The sequence below is a fragment of the Bos grunniens genome, chromosome 12, assembly GCF_055505025.1.
Source record: "Bos grunniens cultivar Pamir isolate PY7600 chromosome 12, Bosgru_T2T1.0, whole genome shotgun sequence".
Taxonomy (NCBI): domain Eukaryota; kingdom Metazoa; phylum Chordata; class Mammalia; order Artiodactyla; family Bovidae; genus Bos; species Bos grunniens.
In genome coordinates, this window is record NC_141176.1 from 60,314,368 (window position 1) to 60,333,236 (window position 18,869).

Genomic DNA, 18,869 nt, shown 5'->3' on the forward strand with positions numbered 1-18,869 from the left:
TTTTCAGACATTTTTAATATTAAATAAGGAAAATGATATTTCTCTGCTACTAATGAAGGAATTGAGACATTTAGAGTTTGAGGTTAACACTAAAGATCTATCTACTCAAGGACAAATGCTTACCAAGAATTTTAAACTCTGGAAGGAAAAAGGATTTAAAATCATGAAAGTGCCAAAATAAGAAAAAAATGTACTGATAGTGATGAATTTCAGAGATATTATGGGTTTATATGTTTTAAGGAATGGTAAAACAATTTCATTAAACAGCTGAACCATAAAAAATATGTGCTTCAAAATTTTGAAGGAAATTAATCTTTACTGAAATAGTTATCACTATATTTGAGTATATAAATTATATATACTTACCTATGCCCATATATGTATCATAAATATAGCAATATTCTTTTTTCAACAATATAATAAAATTTTTATGTGATCACAGTGAATGTATTCATTTGGATACATTTTTATCAAAAAAAACTTTCAGCTATTTAAGTAAATGAATTGCTATGAAATGTCCTAAAACTTCTATATTTTACCTCCTAGTATTCTGCATCAAACTTTAATATATAAATCCTTTGAGGATCAAGGTACTGGGCACAGCAAAAACAAGTGAGTAGTTAGTCCTTGATAAAATGATATAATTCATATAAAATAAATTTCCTTTGAAGTATCAATATATCCACATATGATTAAACTCTTCAAAAATAGTTTGAAATATTTCATTAGTTTTTTTTTTTTTTTCTTCTAATTATTGGTCTGGTCAGCTTTCATTTGTCTCAAAATATTTATTTTCTGTGTGAATTTCTGTGTCAAAGTGCAGGCAAAAACCACAGCGGTTATTTTAATTAGAAAATTTAGTATTAACAATTCTTAATTTGATGCAAGGTTTTATTTAGGTAACTGTAAAAGAAAATTAAAAAGACTAAAGTGTTCCTTAGAAAATGCAGAACAAAGGGAAGAAGTTGGGATTCTTAAAAGTTTGAAGTTTGAAAGGGCAGCCTTAAAGAACTGAAGCTCAGATCTGTCAGAAGTTGTATCTGTGCTTTGAGAAGGGGCTCCATGGCCCTGGTTCCAGGCTTTTCAGATGGTTCTTCAACAGAGAGGTGAGGGTTATGTCCCCTTCCTTTAATTCACTATCATAATGCTAGCCAAGAAAATGCATCACAAGTGATGTTGTGTAATTTGAGTTTATGTCTGAAAAGTTTCCTCTGTTTCTCATGGAACACTTGTGGGACAATCTCTCGCTATGTAAAAAATCTATCTGCCCTGACACTACTGTGGTGTAGAACCCATTTGTATGTATTGGATTAATAGTAAGTAGCCTAACTGACGGAGAAGGCAATGGCACCCCACTCCAAGTACTCTTGCCTGGAAAATCCCATGGACGGAGGAGCCTGGTAGGCTCCAGTCCATGGGGTCACTAAGAGTCGGACACGACTGAACAACTTCAGTTTGGCTTTTCACTTTCACGCATTGGAGAAGGAAATGGCAACCCACTCCAGTGTTTTTGCCTGGAGAATCCCAGGGATGGGGGAGCCTGGTGGGCTGCCGTCTATGGGTTCGCAAAGAGTCAGACACGATTGAAATGACTTAGCAGCAGCAGCAGCAGCAGCCTAACTGAGCTACCAGTTGACAGCCAGCATCAGCTGCTAGCAATGAAATGAATCATCCTGTATGAAGGATCGATTATGCCAGGTGATGATTGCATGACTTCAATTTTAGTCAATAGCTAACTTCAGTGGCACAAGACACCCCAAGTCAAGCCCATACTGAGCCCTTGAACTACGACTAGTCTATTATATTTTTTAAAATGGGAGTTCTATACCTACAGAATGTTACATTTTGGAGGTTGTTTGTTATGTGGCAGTAAAAATTGGAACAGAAGTAACAGTAAGCAACTAAAATGTAATATAAAATAGCTGTAAGCATATGAAAAAGTAAAAAGTAAAAGCTCTTTATTCCTTCTCCAACCTTGCAGATTCTTTCAAGTGCTCACTGTTGGCAATGCCTCGTTGGGTGGTAGCTGGCACCCAAAACAGAAAAGCATTTTGCAGGATTTTAGTTTCTGCATCACAAAGATGAGTATAAAATAGCAGATTTAGAGCTGAGAGACAACAGTTTAATAGATGGTGCTGGATATTTATATAAAGGATGAAGATGATTTCAGGCTAAAACTTAAATTTTGATTACACATAATAATATTTACAGTATTACTTTTTTAGGTATTAAAAATAATCCAAAAGTAGAAAACTAGGATATGAGTTTGAAAAATGGTTAATATGGGTTAATATTAAGTGAAACTAATCTACTTAATAGAGTCAGCATACATTAAATTGCATCTCAGTTACCACTGCCATGAATAAAAAATAGCTGATTATTAATGCAGCTTTCAGATAAACTCATATTGTCAGTAAAAAGACTAACACACATTTAACCTGCCTCTTGTCACTGTTGATACTCTGGCCACATTACCAGTGTAACTTCATGAGTTAAAAAGAAAAAAAAATACCAAAAAATAAGAATCAAGACATATTACATATTTCCTTTTTGCTATTCCCTACTCAGACTGGTCTTATTATAGTGTATTTGCTCCTATTAATATTATTGCTATCAAAATACCAACAGCATTTTTCACAGAACTAGAACAAAAAAAAAATTAAATTTATAAGGAAACATAAGAGGCTCCAAATAGCCAAGCAATCCTGAGAAAGAAAAATGAAACTGAGGAAGCAGACTGCCTGACTTCACTTCTATAATATAAGATTACAGTGATCAAAACAGTATGGCATTGGCACAAAAACAGAAATATAGATCAATGAAACAGGATAGAAAGCCCAGAAATAAATTCATATATCTATGATCAACAACAGAGGAGTCAAGAAAATACAATGAAGAAAAGAGAGTCTTTTAAATAAATGCTGCTGGGAGAACTGGACAACTGCATATAAAAAAATGAAACTAGAGCACTCTAACACCATATACAAAAATAAACTCTAAATGGACCAAATCCTTAAATGTAATGATGGACAGTATAAAACTCTTAGAGGAAAACATAGGTAGAACTCTTTGACATTAATCACAGCAATATGTTTTTGATCCACCCCCTTGAGTAATGAAAATAAAAACAATGATAAACAAATGGGACCTAATTAAACTTAAAAGTTTCTGCACAGCAAAATAAATTGTAAACAAAATCAAAAGACAACCCATAGAATGGGAGACAATATTTGCAAATGAAGAAACTGACAAGAAATTAATCTCCAAAACAGCTCATGCAGATCAATGGTAAAGTTGTTGTTTTTTTTTTTTTTAATGGACAGGAGATCTAAATAGACATTTCTCCACATAAGATACACAGATGGCTAAAAAGCACATGAAAAGATGTTCAGCATCAGTAAATATCAGAGTAATGTAACTCAAGCTGCTGTGAGATAATTGGCCATCATTAAAAAGTCTACACACAACAAATTTGCAGAGTGTGTGGATAAAATGGAACCCTCCTACACTATAGGTGGGTATATAAATTGGTACAACCGTTATGCAGAACAGTATAAAATTTCCTTAAGAAAATAAATATAGAACTACCATATGATCCAACAACCCCACTCCTGGGCATACATATGGAGAATTCAATAATCCAAAAGGATACTTGCACCCCAGTGTTTATTATAGCACTGTCTACAATAGCCAAGATGTGGAAGAAGCCTAAGTGTCCACTGACAGAGGAATGGATAAAGAAGATGTGGTACATATATACAATGGATTATTACTGAGCTATACAAAGAATGAAACAATGTCATTTGCAGAGACATGGATGGACTTAGAGATGATCATATTGAGTAAAGTCTGGCAGAGAAAGACAAAACCATATGATATTGATAATATGCAGAATCTAAAACAAAAAAGGTACAAGTAAAAATACAAAACAAGAATAGAGTAAAAGATGTAGAGAACAAACTTATGGTTACCAAAGGAGAAAAGGGGAGAGAGACAAATTAGGTGATTGGGATTGACATATACATACCACTATGTATAAAATAGATATCTAAAAAGACCTACGACTGTGTAGCATGTGTTTCCCTGTGGCTCAGATGGTAAAGAATCTGCCTGTGATGGAGACTTGGGTTCAAGCCTTGGGTCTGGAGGATCCCCTGGAAAAGGGAATGGCTACCCAGTCCAGTATTCTTTCCTAGAGAATCCCATGGACAGAGGAGCCTGGTGGACTATAGTCTATGGGTTTGCAAAGAGTCGGACCTGACTGAGTGTGCACATGCACACATGCTCACACACACACACACACACAAACACACACACAATGTATAGCACAGGAAACTCTACTCAATGCTCTGTAATCACTTATATGGGGAAAAAAATCTTTAAACACTGTGGATATATGTATATGCCTAACAGATTCACTTTGCTGTATAGCAGAAACTAACACAAGATACTATAAATCAACTATACTCCATTAAAAAATTTAAAAATTAAATAAAACATACCAAGAAACCCATTCTTCTGAACAATATTAAGAAAAGTCTACACTTTGCAACTTCTGAATATTCTTTAGAACTTCTAAGTATTATTAATCTGTCAAGCACTCCTTTTAAGTATGGATTTTTTATTACCTTAATAATACATTATCAGTTCAGTTCAGTCTCTCAGTCATGTCTGACTTTTTGTGACCCCATGGACTGCAGCATGCCAGGCTTCCCTGTCCATCACCAACTCCTGGAATTTACTCAAACTCATGTCCACTGAGCCGGTGATGCAACCCAACTATCTCATCTGTCATCACCTTCTCCTCCCACCTTCAATCTTTTCCCAACATCAGGGTCTTTTCCAATGAGTCAGTTCTTCACATCAGGTGGCCAAAGTATAGAAGTTTCAGCTTCAGCATCAATCCTTCCAATAAATATTCAGGACTGATTTCCTTTAGGATGGACTGGTGGGATCTCCTTCCTGTCCAAGGGACACTCAAGAGTCTTCTCCAACACCACAATTCAAAAAATAAAATATTATTATTCTCGTTTTAAATTGAGAAGATTGAATTATCATTAAGATTACAAAGTTCCCTAACATAACTCATCAGCAGAGGCGTGGATTGTCCCTGGCCTGCTGCAGGGTCAGGGGCACTGAGTGAGGCAGTTGGTGCATGGGACCTTTTGAATTAGGTAATTATCTTCATTACTGCACCATAGTTTGGCCTCAGGTCAAAAGACAGGGAGGGGACACAGTCCCACCCATCAACAGAAAATTGGATTAAAGGTGTACTGAGCATGGCCCCACCCATCAGAACAAGACTCAGTTTCCCCACAGTCAGTCTCTCTCATCAGGAAGCTTGCATAAACCTCTTATCCTTATCCTTCAGACAGAATGAAGACCACAATCACATAAAACTAATAAAACTGATCACATGAACCACAGCCTTGTCTAACTCAATGAAATTATGAGCCATGCCCTATAGGGCCACCCAAGAAGGACAGGTCATGGTGGAGAGTTCTGACAAACTTGGTCCACTGGAGAAGATAATGGAAAACCACTTCAGTATTCTTGCTTGAGAACCCCAAAAACAGTATGAAAAGGCAAGGATATGACACTGAAAGATGAACTCCCAGGTCCGTATATGCCCAATATGTTACTGGACAAGAGTAAAGAAATAACTCCAGAAAGAATAAAGAGAAAATAACACCCAGTTGTGGATGTGACTGGTGATGGAAATAAAGTCTAATTCTGTAAAGAGCAATATTGCATAGGAACCTGGGATGTTAGGTCCATGAATCAAGGTAAATTAGAAGTGGTCAAGCAGGAGATAACAAGAGTGAACATTTACATTTTAGGAATCAGTGAACTAAAATGGACTGGAATGGGTGAATTTAATTCAAATGACCATTATATATACTACTGTTGGCAAGAATCCCTTAGAAGAAATGGAGTAGCTCTCATAGTCAACAAAAGAGTCTGAAATGAAGTACTTGGATGCAATCTCAAAAACGACAGAATGATCTCTGTTCGTTTCCAAGGGAAACCATTCAGTATCACAATAATTCAAGTCTATGCCCCAACCAGCAGTGTTGAAGAAGCTGAAGTTGAACAGTTCTATGAAGACCTAGAAGACCTTCTAGAACTAACTCCCATAAAAGATGTTCTGTTCATCATACGGGACTGGAATGCAAAAGTTGGAAGTCAAGAGATATCTGAAGTAACAGGCAAACTTGGCCTTAGAGCACAAAATGAAGCAGGGCAAAGGCTAACAGAGTTTTACCAAGAAAACACACTGGTCATAGAAAACACCTTCATTCAACAACACAAGAGAAAACTACACATGGACATCACCAGATGGTCAATACCTAAATCCGATTGATTAAATTTTTTGCAGTCAAAGATGGAGAAGTCAGCAAAAACAAGATGGAGAGATGACTGTGGCTTAGATCATGAACTCCTTATTGCCAAATTCAGACTTCAATTGAAGAAAGTAGGAAAAACCACTAGACCATTCAGGTATGACCTAAATCAAATCCCTTATTATTATACAGTGGAAGTGACAAATAGATTCAAGGGATTAGATCTGATAAACAGAGTGCCTGAAGATCTATGGACGGAGGTTCATGACATTGTACAGGAGGCAGTAATCAAGACCATCCCCAAGAAAAAGAAATGCAAAAAGGCAAAATGGTTGTCTGAGGAGGCCTTACAAATAACTGAGGAAAGAAGAGAAGGTAAAGGCAAAGGATAAAAAGAAAAATATACCCATTTGAATGTAGAGTTCAAAAAAAAAAAAAACAAGGAAAAATAAGAAAGTGTTCCTCAGTGATCAATGCAAAGAAACGAGGAAAACAAAGGAATGGGAAAGACTAGAGATCTCTTCAAGAAAATTAGAGATACCAAGGGAATATTTCAGGCAAAGATGGACACAATAAAGGATAGAAATGGCATGGACCTAACAGAAGCAGGAGATACTAAGAAAAGGTGAAAAGAATACACAGAAGAATTATACAAAAAGATTTTAATGACCTAGATAATCACAGTGGTGTAATCACTCACCTAGAGTCAGACATCCTGGAATGCGAAGTTCAGGGGGCCTTAGAAAGAATCACCAGGAACAAAGCTAGTGGAGGTGATGGAATTCCAGCTGAGCTATTTCAAGTCCTAAATGATGATGTTGTGAAAGTGCTGCACTCACTATACCAGCAAATTTGACAAATTCAGCCGTGGCCACAGGACAGGAAAAAATCAATTTTCATTCCAACTCCAAAGAAGGGCAATGCCAAAGAATGTTCAAGCTACCACACAATTGCACTCATCTCACATGCTAGCAAAATAATGCTCAAAATTCTCCAAGCCAGGCTTCAACAGTATGTAAACCATGAACTTCCAGATGTTCAAGCTGGATTTAGAAAAGGCAGAGGAACCAGATTTTCAAATTGCCAACATCCGTTGGAACATTGAAAAAGCAAGAGAATTCCAGGAAAACATCTACTTCTGCTTTATTGAATACCCCAAAGCTTTGACTGTGTGGATACCAACAAACTGAAAAATTCTCAAAGAGATGGGTGTACCACCACCAGACCTGCCTCCTGAGATATCTGTATGTAGATCAAGAAGCAACAGTTAGAACTGAACATGAAACAATTGACTGGTTGCAAACTGGGAAAGGAGTCCCTCAAGGTTTTATATTGTCACCCTGGTTATTTAACTTATATGTCTAGTACATCATGCAAACTTCAGGCTGGATGAAGCACAATCAAGTTTTTGCCAGAAATATCAATAACCTCAGATACGCAGATGACACCACTCTTATGGCAGAAAGTGAAGAAGAACAAAACAGCCTCTTGATGAAAGTGAAAGAGGAGGGTGAAAAAGTTGGGTTAAAACTCAACATTCAGAAAACTAAGATCATGGCATCCAGTCCCATCACTGCATGGCAACTAGATGGGGAAACAGTGGAAACTGTGAGAGACTTTATTTTCCTGTGCTCCAAAATCACTGCAGATAATGACTGTAGCCATGAAATAAAAGATGCTTGCTCCTTGAAAGAAATGCTATGACAAACCTAGACAGCATATTGAAAAGCAGAGACATTACTTTGCTGACAAAGGTCAGTCTAGTCAAAGCTACAGTTTTTCCAGTAGTCTTGTATGGATGTGAGAGTTGGACTATAAAGAAAGCTGAGTGCTGAAAAATTGAAACTTTTGAACTGTGGTGTTTGAGAAGACTCTTGAGAGTCCCTTGGACAGCAAGGAGATCCAACCAGTCCATCCTAAAGGAAATCACTCCTGAATATTCATTGGAAAGACTGATGCTGAAGCTGAAGTTCCAATACTTTGGCCACCTAATGCAGAAAATGGACTCATTATAAAACACCCTGATGCTGGGAAAGATTGCAGGCAGGAGGAGAAGGGGACGACAGAGGATGAGATGGTTGGAAGGCATCACTGACTCAATGGACATGAATTTGAGCAAGCTTCAGGTGTTGGTGATGGACAGAGAATCCTGGCTTGCTATAGTCCATGGGGTCACAAAGAGTCAGATGTCAGACACGACTAAGCTACTAAACTGAACTGAATGTAAGTCATCTAGCATGAAAGATTGATAGCATCTGAGATTTGATAAATGGAGAAGTAACCAAATTATATTTCCCAAAGTTAATATATACAAACATATGTGTGTGTGTATATATATATATATATATATAGCCATTATGTTGCCTATCATAATCTGAGGTTGTTTGAAATATTTATCTATACATATATGTTTTATATATATCATATGATTTTGTTACTTTTTGGGGAGGTTCTATTTGAGACCAAAAATGATAGCATTTAACTAACAAATAATGCATAGCAGAATGAAAGATTTTCTGCTTTCTAAACAAAAATAAAATATTAGGACATACAAAGAAAAAGGGACATCTATTATTTGGTGTGTTTGACTGTAAAGAGAAAGCTAAGTCCTGTCAGAAAGTAAAGGGCTGAATAAATGATATTTATTTTTAAAAACCGGTGTTAGTGTTAACTGTAGGAAAAAAATATATATACAGTTAATGAAGTTCAGTTCAGTTCAGTTGCTCAGTCATGCCCGACTCTTTGTGACCCCATGGACTTCAGCAGCCAGGCTTCCCTGTCCATCACCAACTCCCAGAGCTTGCTAACCATGATTCCAGACATCATGCTGCAAAGGGTCGTTGGAGGGTCAGAGGCGCTGATATCATTTGAAATATGTTTAGAAGCAAAATGTCTCAAGTCTCACTAAAGATTTATGGAGTCAGAATCTTCAGAAGTACACCAGGGAAATTTTGTTAGAATGTTGACTGATTCAAATTCTAGGGATAAACCTTGGAACTAATAATTCAACTGTGAAGCTGCCAGGTGAGGCTAATACTTCCTTTCTGCTTTTAGGGTTGATTAACATTTCTCAGCCATTAACCATATGTCCATAGATAGAAACATAAACAGGAAGCAAATAAATTCTGTGGCAAACAGTATTGGTAGGGTAAATGGAAGAAAGATGCATGCTTGGATATGACACAAGGAAGCTAATATCTTTTTTTGCACAGGTAATAATCCATAATATTGATTATTAACTTAATAAGTTTTTTCTAAAATATAAATATTATATGTATTAAGAATAAATATTACATGAAACACAGCCACCTTAAAGAGTTTATTTGAATTTCAATATAAATTTCAAAAATTTAAAATATGTTATATTTTTATATATTTTATTTTTTAAAATAAAAAATCTGCCTCCATCACATTCTTGTCATAATTATTGGTTAAAAAATTTATGTCATTAATATCTATAAAAAAGAAAGAATTGCTGGTCCATATAAATACATTTTGATTACATATTCTAAATTGAAATGTCTCTAATAATGTGCATGCATGCATGCTAAGTCACTTCAGCCGTGTCTGACTCTTTGCAACCCTATGGACTCCTCTTTCAATTGGATCCTCTTTCAATTGGATTCTCCACTCAAGAATACTGGAGTGGGTTGCCATTCCCTCCTCCAGGGGATCTTCCCATCGCATGGATCGAACCTGAGTCTCTTTTGTGTCCTGCATTGTCAGGCAGTTCTTTACCACTCATGCCACCTGGGAAGTCCTGTCACTAATATAAACTAGTATAAATAACATTCTGCATTTTAGATTTACCTGGAATAAAAGGAGCTAGTAAAAAGGCAATTTGATTCTGTAAGTCCATATATCAAGAAAACAACTATTGGGTAGTTAAATCTGACTAAAACAAAATATGAATCCTGGGATATTTATATCATTAGTAGCCTTGGTTAAAACAGTATTAGCTATTAAATATTAGTAAAAATAGTTAATATTATGTAGTCATGTTTATCATCAAATATTTTCTTTTTTTTCCTGTTGTAAAGGGAAAAATTTGCAATAGCTTAAGCAGAAAGTATTTTCCTCCTTATTGTCAGTCCTTTGGATTTCTACAGAGATATCCAAACATGTGTGACTCCTTTTCCTTGGCAAGAGAATAAGCAAAGTTTTAGTATGTTTTAAGACCAAGTTTTGTGTTGGTATGAATCCAAATTTTAGTGAGGTTCCAGATCTTTCAAATTAAGCATCCTTTAAACAACAACAACAACAACATCCAATAAAGTAAAAACAAAAGCCACAAAAATCCATATGGTCCAGGATGGAGCAATAAAACTTTTCCTTCCAGCTTTGTTTGCTTTATATATCCATTAGCTAAATTCCTACCACACAAGAAGCACAATGCCTTTTTCATCTCTTTGTGCTGAGCAATGAGAGTAAAACTGAAAGATACACAGTATTCACCCTACATACTTTCTTTGACATTTCTGCATTAAGCCGAGATGAATATAAACAAAGACAGATGTCCATAATCATAATGTCAAGTTATGTTTTCATTAATTCTTCTCAAAGGCAAATAATGTTGCACATTATAGTGTGGGGATGATGAAAATTATACATTCCTTAAACATGTCATATAAAGCCCCATGGGCTCCAGTATGTTTTGAAATGAAGCATTATCTTAACGACATGATTTCCTATAAATAGTGTGACATAGAAACTTTTAAAATAAGTGATGAGATATTTTTTAAAATAAAGTTTTAATCTAATCATTGACTTTGCTGAAAATTTAAGGATCTAAAGATCTCTAGGTAAAGATCATGTATCAATGCATGCATACTAAGTCACTTCAGTCATGTCCGACTCTTCATGACCCCCATGGACTGCAGCCCACCAGGCTCCTCTGTCCATGGGATTCTCCAGGCAAGAATACTGGAGTGAGTAGCCATTCCCTTCTCCAGGGGGGTCTTCTCAACCCAGGGATCAAACCAGCATCTCTTAAGTCGCCTGCACTGGCAGGTGGGTTGTTTACCACTAGCACCACCTGGGGAGCACCATGTATCAATACAAATTCTTTTCAATAGACATTTGTGGCATATAGTCATTTTGCATTCCCAATTGTAAAGGCTTTCGGATCTGTGCATCAGCCTTGTATCTCTGACTGCCTCACAAGCTTCTATGAATAAGCTTCTAGTGACAAACATGATACTTTGTAATTTTGTAGTTGTTGATGCTATTGAAGGCTATTATTTTTCACTAAAAAATGGGAAACTGGGAGACCTAGTGTTTAATGAGTGTCGATTATCTACTATAATTTCCACCTTGCTTACAATATTTTCCAAATTCTTTTAATTAATTGTTTAGTTAGTTACAGAGTATTAACAAGAGTGACTCAGCCGTCACTGTTATTCATAGTCATATTCATATTCATAACAATGATTAATTATGAACCACTTGTCTTTTATTTAACCTCAGTGAGCTTAGTTATTTTGGAGTCCATGGTAAAACACTTCTTTAAATCCAATTCTCTTGCTCATTTCAACAGCACATATATGCTAAAATTGGGGTGATACAGAGAAGATTAGCATGGTTCCTGCACAAAGATGACAAAAATTCATGAAATGTTCCAAATTTGAGGGCATATATCGAGATAAAATTAAAGAAGAAACATGTACCTCTATGTTCATAGCAGCACTATTCAAAACAGCCAAGACATGGAAACAAACTAAATGTCCATTGACAGATGACTGGATAAACAAAATATGCTACATATATACATGGATTATTATTTAGCCATAAAAGAATGACATAATGCTGTGTGCAGTAATACATGGACCTGGGGATTATCATCCTAAATGAAGTAGGTCAGAAAGACAAATGCAGTGTGGTGTAACTTATAAAATATGACACGTGAACCTATCTCACTGACGCAGAGAACACCACTTGTGGTTGCCAAGTGGGAGGTGGGGGTGGGGGTGGATTGGGAGTTTGGGATTAGTAGATGCACTCTATTATATATAGGATGGGTAAGCAACAAGGTCCTGCTGTATTGTACAGTAAACTATATTCGCTATCCTGTGATAAACCATAATAGAAAATAGATTAAAAATAATCTAAATAGATGTATAAGTGAGTCACTTTGCTATAACACAGAAATTAACACACCATTGTAAGTTAACTACAATTAAAAAATAATTCTGATCTCTGTCTTCATCTAATTGCTACACCATGTCCTCTGTTGCCAGGACTCTCTGTGTCAATAGAGCACCATCAGATGTTGTTATATTCCCCTGCTATCACCAAAGCTCCACACCTCTGTCAGTAGAGAAAGGTTTTCTGCAGAACCTGTCACACATGGCCACCTATGACCTAAGCAGCAATCTTTATTCCAGGACCAGTACATGAAACCTATTAGCAAAGAAGATGAGACTTTGGAAAGAGCATGGGAGGAGAGAAATGGAGAGGAGATACAGTTACAGATCATTGGATTTTACTTTTTACCTATTTACATCCATTTACTATACAAGGAAATCATGAATTAAAAGTATAGAATAAAGATGCAATGTTTAATAATGAGAATAACACTTGTGCAGGTTAACTCTGAGGCAATACATTATTGTTAACTATATCAATTCACTCATTTAAGTGGGACTATCTTAATGAAATTATCTTTCCAAAAATATGCTTTCCCATTATGTTTAGCCATTATAATAAAGAAAATAAAGAATTGTTCTGTCTTTTCTATTATTTTTCCTTCATGTCTTGCTTCTCCTAGGCTCCAAAAGAGAAATGAATATAATTTTCTAAGATATTTCTCAGAATCAAATGGTAATGAAGACAAAAGACAAACTATCTTATGAAATTTGAAAATAATACTTTTTTTTCTCCCTGAAACATTATCTTCTTTCTCCTTCATCACAAAACAAGTAGGCAACAAATTTTATTAAGAGCATAGCTCTGTAAATCATCAATTTAGAAATTCAAGATTTATTGTCAAAGAGTGTGAATAATAAAGTAACCATGAATTTCATTTTAAAAAATTTTATTTTATATTGGTAGTATAGTTGATTAACAATATGATGGGGGCAGTGGTGATAATAGTTATGATGGGTCTGGTGTTGATGACATTGTTTGTGGTGTGGTGATGTGACTTTGATGCACTGCATGAGATGAAGAAATCTCTGCTCATGAAGGACTTCTTCCTTCAGTTCACTTCAGATTGTTAAATAGCTATTGAAGATTACATGATCTTTTAAAAAAAAGATTCAAAATAATACAAATAAGCAATTACCTCCTGATTTGCTTTAAACAAATGAATATGCAGCAAATAAAATGTTTCAGAAAATACTTGTGATTATGAGGTGTCCAGAAATATGGAAATTTGTGTAGTATGATGCTTAGGAGTTTGTTCTAAAATTAGAATCTCTAACTAAAATTAAAATTTAAAATTAAATTAGAACTAATTAAAATTAAGTTCTAAAGTTAAAAAAGAAAAATGTTGCATCACTTACATGCTTTGTACTCCTAACAACAATGCTTAATCCAGACAAACTTAAGTTTTACCATCTCTATAAAGTGTGTTATAACATTGACTTAATGATACAATTATATAAAAGGGGCTATGTAAGAGGGTCTAACCCAGTTCCAAAAATACATTAAATATTCAATACATATTATTGTAACTCTTCATAGTATTAATGCTCTATTGTTGTTATTGTTATTATTTTATTGTTATTATTATTTTTTAAGAACAAATTATAATGTTGAAAGACCAAAAGAATGTATAAGTATTAATCTCTTATTGGGAAGAATTTCTAATAGATGTAAAACATTTGAAAGATATTCATTATCTCCCAAAACATGAGCAGAGACACATGAAAATATGCAAACTGCAAAATATTTATTGTAGTTCAGATAGAGCATAGACTGGAAGTAGCATTGCTATATGAAAACAGTGAAATAATGATAGAATGGGGGCATTGGAATATGTTTGTGGTTGCCCTTTGTTTCCAAAAACTTGGGAAAAATGTGGATGAAGAACAAGAAAAATAGTAAGTAATATATTCATGACAGGTTTAGTAGAAAAACACAGCATAACTTTGTAATCAAAACTTTGATTTTGAAAAGTTGGTTAACAACTTATGAGTTAAATATTAAGCAATTTATTTGATTTTTCTGGTTTGATTGGCTAATATATCTGTATATATAAAATAAAATTTTCATAGCTACCTTGCAGGATAACAGTAAAGATTAAATAGCTTATATAATATTAAACTGATTTTACTGTCTCCTAGGAAAATAATTATGATTCATAATAATCCAAATAATACAATCACAGAAGTTTAAGAAAAATATGAATGCACATTACTATTCTAGATGGAAAATAACAAACTCAGAAATTCTCATGAAAGTAATTAGAAGAAAGTGCTGATCCATTTCCACTCATGGATACACATGTCTATGCCTCTGAGAAGTTGGGCCATCTGTGTGCACTGCAACTTCATTGCTCTGTGAAAGCTTGCTACTGAGTGCAACACAGCTAAACCTAGAGCAAATTAAATAAGTATATATTTATTTTCAAGTGCATTAGTCATTTATTTTGCTGTCAGGAAATGTTTTTATTTGTTGTCTTTGAGTTTCACATCCCTAGTAATTTTACTGCATGCTTAAGCAAGAAATCATTAGCCTCTCTTCTATATGGCTGAGTCACTTGACAAACTCGAGCCTAAATATCATGTCATATTCTCTGAGTTATATACTCTGAACAATTCCTAACTGAAGATATTCAAAAGAGGATTCATCATGTACAAAATTTGTTTAATAAATGATTTATCTTTTAACCTAAGTAATGTGAAAGTTCTCGTTCTCTATTTTTTTTTTTTTACTTCATAAATAAGTAATCAAAATAGTAAGAAATCTCAAAATAGATGAAGATTTGTGTGGAATTTACTTCACAACTTAAAGATACAAATTTGTAAACTTTACAGAAAGTTAAGCTTGTATTAAAAGACCTATCTTTTCTTTTTTTTTTTCCATGGCTCTTCCCTGGAATTGCACCATACTTCTCCTGATTTTTACTGGCTCTCACATCTGCCTTTTACTTCGGGTTCTTGCAAAGTGTATCCTAGCATAAAATTGAAGCCTTTAAGGTGGGAGGAATATCAACAGCTTACTTAAGTTCGCTTATAACATATCTCCCTGTGCTTAAAGTGGTGCTGCTGCTCACTGTCCTTCTGCCCAGAAGAAGGCTCTCATACACACAAAATGTTCATGGTTGATATTCATCTAGTTTGATTTTCCTGTTATCTAAGTTGCTGTTGCTGCCATGAGTGTTTGCAACATTTTATTTTCCTCTGCTTATAAAAATGAATTCTTGTTATATTTTTTATACCTCTTATATAATTTCTATATTTAAGTGGTATGATAATGCTTTTATATAGGCTAAGGGATGCCCCAGATAACCGGAAAAACATTGTTTCTGGATGTGTCTGTGTGGGAGACTAGCATTTGCATTAGTAGAGTGAGTAAATAGATCCACCTCACCAATCCTTTGAGGACCCTAATAGAATGTAAAGACAGAGGAAGGGCCAGGTGTCTCTCTTCTTGAGCTGGGACAGGACATGTTCTCCTACCCACTGACTTGTGAGCTCCTGGTTCTCGGATCTTCGGATTTCTTTGTCTTTTGGATTTACCCTTTCCCAAATTCTCAGCCCTTTGCACTTGGACTGAATTATACCATCAGATTGTCTGATTCCCCATCTTGTAGAGGACAAATAGTGGGATTTGTCCTCCACAATCACCTGAGTAAGTTTCCATGATATCCTCTTGCATGTCCTTTAGTTGCTCAGTCCACGCAACACCACAGACTGCAGCCAGCCAGGCTCCTCAGTCCATGGGATTCGCCAGGCAAGGATACTGGAGTGGGCTTCCATTCCCTTCTCCAGGGGATCTTCCTGATCCAGGGATCAAGCCTGGGTCTCCTGCATTGCAGGCAGATTCCTTACCATCTGAGCCACCAGGAAAGCCCATATTTCCTTTTATTCAACTCTTTATATCCTATTGGTTCTTATCTTCTGGAGAACCCTGACTAATGCACGGTTGTTCTCAGGCACCATGTACCCTTGCTTATGTCCCCTGGCTTCAAATACTTCTTGTATATAACTTAATGACAACAGATTTCCTGTTACAACCACTTTCCTGAACATAAGCATTTTATTACATGCATCCCCGCTTTGAGAGTTGTGACCTTTTGGGTTCAGTTGCAGAGAACATAATCCACTCTAGCTAGTTTAAGTACAGTGAGATTCCCCAACTGTTGAAAAGATAAAAGACTTCATCCCTCAATATCTCTCAGTTAATAAAACTTTACTGTTTTATTTTTAAATGCTTTTCATAGATTTTTACTCATATAAGTAGCCCTCATCCTGACCTTTAAAATGCATTTTCAGACTGTTAAAACACTTGTCAAACTGAACACTAGTTTTACCTAACTCCAAAGCATACTTCAAAATTTATATCTGACTATTATACTCCTGCTAGAAACACACACTGACAAAGAATAATTTATTTTATATTCATTCCCTACTTCAGGTTACAGATATTAGTTTCTTTTAAGTAAAAAGGACCGCAGCATATGTAAATCACTTCAATTAGTACAGGTTCCTTGTAAGAATCTGAAATAAAGGTAACTCATTCAGTATCCAAAAAACTAGTCTCAAGACAAACATTCACACGAGCTCAAATCAGTACACAGAATTGCTTAAGATGTCCATTGGCAAATGAATGGATAGGAAGTTGTGGTACATATACACAATGGAGTACTCAACTACAAAAAGGAACACATTTGAGTCACTTCTAATGAGGTGGATGAACTTGGAGCCTGTTATACAATGTGAAGTCAGAAAGAGAAAGATAAATACTGTATATTAATGAATATATATAGAATTTAGAAAGCTGGTACCAATGATCCTACATGCAGGGCAGCAAAGAAGACACAGATGTAAAGAACAGACTTTTGGACTATATGGGAAAAGGCAAGGGTGGGATCATTTGAGAGAATGGTATTGAAACATGTACATTACCATATGTAAAATAGATGACCAGTGCAAAGTCAGTGCAAAAAGCAGGGCACCCAAAGCCAGTGCTCTGGGACAATCCAGAGGTATAGGCAGGGGAGGGAGGTGGAAGGGAGGTTCAGGATTGCAGGGGGGCACATGTATACCTGTGGCTGATTCATGTTGATGTATGGCAAAACCGTCACAATATTGTAGTTATCCTCCAATTAAAATAAATTAATTAATCTTAATAATAATAATAAATTTAATTTTTCATAATTTATCCAAAAATTTAAATTTTGATATCCTTATTTTGCAGTGACCCTAGTACCTGCTTCTTCTTGTCATAGTAAATGGCACTGCCCCTTGTAAAAAGTGAGTCAGGCTACAATTATACAGAGTGAAGTAAGCCAGAAAGAAAAACACCAATACAGTATACTAACACATATATATGGAATTTAGAAAGATGGTAACAATAACCCTGTGTACGAGACAGCAAAAGAGACACCGATGCATAGATCAGTCTTATGGACTCTGTGGGAGAGGGAGAGGGTGGGGAGATTTGGGAGAATAGCATTGAAACATGTATAATATCATGTATGAAACGAGTCGCCAGTCCAGGTTCGATGCAAAAAAAAAAAAAAAGAATTATTCCTGACACCTTCCTCTTCCAGACCCCTATAGATTCTACCTGAAAATTCAGGTACATAAGCAATCAATGATTTGTCAGTGAACAATCTATCATAAAATGAAATAAGGCAAAATACATAACTGACAAGAAGGAACAGATCTGAAAAGTCTTATATAGTAGAGTATTGGGTACGATTTTTAAGTATGTGTGTGCATGTGTGTGTATACTTCTCATATAGTGATAAAATATATTTACAAACTTTTAAAAATTAGCAAAGAATCAGACACTTAAGAACAGACCAGTAAAAGATCCCAGGAGAACTCATAGAAATGAAAATATCATCTTTGGAATTTAAATAATGCTGAGGAGGATTTCAACAGAAAATTAGATAAAGCTTAAAAACTAATTAAAAAGATAGATCAATGAAAATTATCCAGAATGCATGAAGTGCAATGAAGTTAAGTGATGAAATATGTAAATATTTTCCTCAAGTGCCCACATTATTTGTTAAAGTCTATCAATCATTAATTATGCATGTGATAGTTACCTGACATAGCCTAGTTCTCAAGTTTGTTCAGAATGCCACACTTGATATGTAATAGGAAAAAAAAAACATAATAAAATATTCAGAAACATACCAGCCCACAAAAACACTCTAAGACCAAAAAGAAGTTACATATGCTGTCTACATTAAGACATACGAACTGATCATCTTAAATATTTAACTTAAATATTTATTGTTTTTAATTAGAAATTTAAATTTCTAGGCTTTAGGTTTTTATGTTGATGAAAATGAAAACCATTTTTTAAAACTAATTATGCATGAAAACATAACATATCTCAAAATAA

The 18,869-nt window shown here is 35.1% G+C and overlaps 1 non-coding gene across 1 annotated transcript; it reads left to right on the forward strand.

Moving 5' to 3' along the window:
* Positions 1-11,864: 11,864 nt before the first annotated feature.
* LOC147361815 (U6 spliceosomal RNA) lies at positions 11,865-11,971 on the forward strand. Its single transcript, XR_015138517.1, has one exon. It is a non-coding gene; the product is annotated as a U6 spliceosomal RNA (small nuclear RNA).
* The last annotated feature ends 6,898 nt before the right edge of the window (positions 11,972-18,869 follow it).